Source organism: Rhinolophus sinicus, linkage group LG04 (assembly GCF_036562045.2).
Source record: "Rhinolophus sinicus isolate RSC01 linkage group LG04, ASM3656204v1, whole genome shotgun sequence".
NCBI classification, from domain to species: domain Eukaryota; kingdom Metazoa; phylum Chordata; class Mammalia; order Chiroptera; family Rhinolophidae; genus Rhinolophus; species Rhinolophus sinicus.
Genome location: NC_133754.1, coordinates 171,171,863 through 171,176,329, shown reverse-complemented (window position 1 = coordinate 171,176,329; position 4,467 = coordinate 171,171,863). Strand labels below are relative to the sequence as shown.

General features: G+C 39.2%; 1 pseudogene; it reads right to left on the bottom strand.

Moving 5' to 3' along the window:
• Positions 1-2,195: 2,195 nt before the first annotated feature.
• Positions 2,196-2,527, bottom strand: LOC109459789 (thioredoxin; annotated as a pseudogene).
• Between the last annotated feature and the right edge of the window lie 1,940 nt (positions 2,528-4,467).

Sequence of the window (4,467 nt, the reverse complement as noted above, 5' to 3'; positions counted from 1 at the left end):
ACTTGCTGTGTACCTAGCATGGATGTTTTTATACCAGTTTTTTAAGTAATAGCTTTATTGAGATATAATTCACATGCCTTCTGTGTTAGAGTTCTCCAGAGAAACAGAACCAATAGGATATATAGCTATAGATACATAACATATATGTAAATATATGTAATCTTTTTAAGAGAAATATTAGGAGAGATTTTTTTTTTATTATTAGGAATTGGGTTCCATGATTATGGGGGCTAAGAAGTCCCAGAATTGCTCTTTGTAATCTGGAAGTCCTCAGCCAGTGGTGCACTTCTAGTCCAAGTCCAAAGGCCTGAGGACCTTACAGATGGTGTAAGTCCCAGTTCAAGGACAGGAGAAGATGGATGTCTCAGCTCACACAGTTAAGCAGAGAGAGAGAATTCAGCCTTCTGTTGTTTTGTTCTTTTCAGGCCCTCAGTGGGTTGGATGAGGCCCACCCACATTGGGGAGGGCAATCTGCTTTACTCAGTCCAATTCAAATGCTAATCTCTTCCAGAAACACTTTCACAAATACATCCACACTAATGTTTAACCATATATCTGGGCATCTCATGTCCCAGTCAAACTGACACATAACATTAACCATCACACCATCAATTCACTTTTTAAAAGTATACAGGTCAGTGGTTTTCGTATATTTTCCAAGTTGTACAACCATGCCATTATCTAATCTCAGAACATTTCATCACCTCACAAAGAAACCCCACACCCATTAACAGTCACTCCCATTGTTCCCTTCCCCCAGCCCCTGGTAACCACTAATAATCAACTTTCTATCTATATGGATCTGTCAATTCTAGACATTTCATATAAATGGAATCACAGAATATGCTTGTGGCCTTTAGTGGATGATTTCTTTTCCTTAGCATGATGTTTTCCAAGTTCCTCCACGTTGCAGCACTTATAAGTACATCATGCCTTTTTAAGGCTGAATAATATTCAGTTTTATGGCTATAACACATCTTGTTTACCCAATTTTCTGTTGATGTACATTTGGGCAGTTTCCATTTTTTCCTGTTATGAATAATGCTGTTATGTACATTCGCGTACACGTTTTTGTGTAGACATATGTTTCCAATTCTATTGAAACTGGGAGTAGAATTGCTGAGAGTGGAATTGCTGGGTCACATGGTAACTCTATGTTTAACTTTTTGAAGAACTGCCATATCATTTTCCAAAGTGGCTGTAGCATTTTCCCTACTAGCAACATATGAAAGTTCTCATTTCTTCATGTCTTCGACAATGCTTGGTAATCGCCCATCTTTTTGATCATGGTCATCCGAGTGGATGTAAATGGCATTTCATTGTGGTTTTAATTTGCATTTCCCTAATGATGTTGAGCATCTTTTTATGTGCCATTGGTCATTTGTATGTCTTCTTTTGAAGATACACACATTTGAGAAATACATATTCACATCTTTTGATATCTGATGAAAACTTCAAATTTTAATGAGGTTACTTATATTTTCATTATTGTAAGAATTGTAAGTTTTTAAAAATATATTCTGTATACAGTCCCTTATCAGATACATGATTTGCAAATATTTTATCCCATTCTCTCTGTAACTTTCTTGGTAATGTCCTTTGAAGCACAAAAGTTTTTAATTTTAATGAAGTCCAAATTATTTTCCTTTTATCACTTGTTTTTGGTGTCATAGCTAAGAAATCACTGCTTAATCCAGGGTCATTTACTTACACCTATATTTTCTTCTAAGAGTTTTATAGTTTTAACTCTTACATTTAGAACTATGATCCATTGAATACTGTGTGAGGTAGGGATCCTACTTCATTCTTTTATATGTGGATAGCCAGTTGTCCCAGCACCATTTATTGAAAAGACTATTCTGTCCCCATTTCATTGTCTTGACATTGTTGTTGAAAATCAGTTGGCAATAGATATATGAGTCGATTTCTCCACTCTCAATTCTATGCCATTGATCTATGTGTCCGTGCCACAGTCATGGTTAATTTAGCATTGCAGAAAGTTTCTTTTTTTATGGCCACGTTTCATTTATTTTGAAAGTTATTCAAAGACACCAGACAGTTTTAAAAACAGTAGAATTAATATTTTATTCTCATTTATAATTAGATGGCAGTTGAGTATAATCTTTCTACTTGATCTTTCCTTCTTGTAAAAAAAAAAATTACAAGTTTTAAAGAGCCAATGGCTGGTTAAGTTTTCAGAAAACATAATCGATTAATTTGTTGATGGTGGATTCAAGTTTTTCCTAATTCGCTCCAGAAAATTCACCCCTTTTTGTCCGCTTTTAAGAAAAACGGGAAGGTCGTCATGCATTTGACTTCACACTCCAAAGCAACATCCTGACAGTCGCCCACCTCTACTTCAAGGAACGCCACGTTGGAATTCTTTTCAGGCAGGGACTGGAAAAAACGGCTTGATCATTCTGCAAGGCCCACACCACATGGCTGAGAATTCAACGACTACGAGCTTATTTCCTGCCCTGTTTGAAGCTTCCTCAAAGGCAAACTTGCTCTCGATCTGCTTCACCATTTTGGTGGCTGAGGTCTGACAAGTGACCGCTGGAACAGATGGAAGTGGATGCAAAGCACTGGACTAAGCTTTGCAGAAAGTGTTGAAATTGGGAAATTGAAGGTGAAGTTGTGAATTCTTTCATTTTACTTTTATTTTTCAAGATTGTTTCTGGCTGTTCTTGGTTCCTTGCATTTCCATGTGAATGTTTAGGATTGCCTTGCCAATTTTGGAAGAAAAGGCAGTTGGGATTTTGCAGAAATTGCATTGACTATGTAGATCAATTTGGTAGGCATTACCAGCTTATCAATATTAAGTGTTCCGTGAACACAGGATGTCTACATTTATTTAGGTCTTTAATTTCTTTCAATGATGTTTTATAGTTTTTAGTATGCAAATCTTGCACTTCCTTTGTTAAATTTATTCCGAAGTATTTTATTCTTTTTGAAACTATTATAAATGAAATTGTTTTCTTAATTTTCTTTTTGGACTGTTCATCGCCAGTGTATAGAAATACAATTAATTTTTGTATACTAATCTTGTATATTAATCATGCAACATTGCTGTTGATACTATTTTAAGATGAGAAAACAGATGACCAGACAGGGAGAATGATTGGTTTGAGATTACATGGCTTTCTGTCTTCCCAATCTCCCTTTCTTTGCAGAACCACTCTTCCCTGCTGCATGGAAATCCTGCTCAGACTATGGAGCAAGCTCATTCTGCCTCCTCCCCCTCACCCCAGGGATGGGCCGTGGCCATCTTTCCCACCACTGTTGAAACCCTACTGAGAAATGAAGTCACTATAGAGAAAATCACAGCTAAGAGAACAAGAGCTCTGTCGTCATCATTGAGCGCCTGGATCCAGCCGTGCCTAAAGCCAACGCCTCTAGAGTTTGTAAATGCATTAGCTAATATTTCTTTTTTAGCTTAAGATCATTTGAATTGGACTTCTGTCCTCTGTCACATTCTTTTGGCTAAAAGAACCCTGACTTAAACAGCGAGTAAAGAGCAGAGTATGGGTTTGAAACCAGGACTGCATGCTTCCAAAGTACCACTCTGGCCACTGTCCCTGCATTACCCCTTCCTGACACCCAAACTGGTTGGGCAGATGTTTGAGTGGCTTCCAGGGAGAAGTGGAGTGTACACAGAGAGTAGCATTCAAGACCCCTGGCACTTGCAGGTACAAGGAAAGACTCAAGAAACCAGGCTCAAGGACAGCCGGGGTCAAAGGCAGACCCCCAACTCTTCCTGCCTGTGGTGACTTAGCCAGTCTCAATCTCTCTAAGGCATGGTTTCTTGGGGTGAGACCCCCTTTTCTGGTTGTTTTTCAGGCCCATTGCAGGCACAAAGTCCCCAGAAGAAATCATGAAAGCTCCTGAAATGCTGCCCATCATCTCATGAATTTCCCATGAAAACTCTGAGAAGCCAGGTGGGTGGGATGATCTTGGCCATTGTATAGATGGGGAAACTGAGGCTAGGTAGTGTTCAGTGACTTATTTAAAGATTCTCAGCTCCTGAAAGGCTGAGTGGAACCTAGGTCTCACGTCTTTGTGCCTAATATTCTCACAGTAAACCAGGGAAGGCAGTGGTGCCTCCTTGGGATTTGCCTGGGGCCTGAGATTTCCCATAATCCAATTAATAAGTTGTCCAAGATGGAGGGCCAGCTCCCAATTAGTTCTCCTCTCTCCCTGGTGCCTCTTAGAGTTTGTGGGTAGCAAGTCCCTGGAAAGGGAAGAGAAGCCCCCACCTCGCACGCTCCCTCTTTGGGAATCAGGGGTCTAGAAATTAGCTGATTCTTGATAAGCCCTAATTATAAATTAGGTCTTATTATCTGTGGCTCCTGAAACTATGCTGGATGAATTAAAACTCTAGGAAAAGGAATATTTCAATTAACCATATGAACTCAGGTAATTGCCTACCGAGGAAAAGCCCTTACAAGCGAGTCCTGGAGCAGTTAT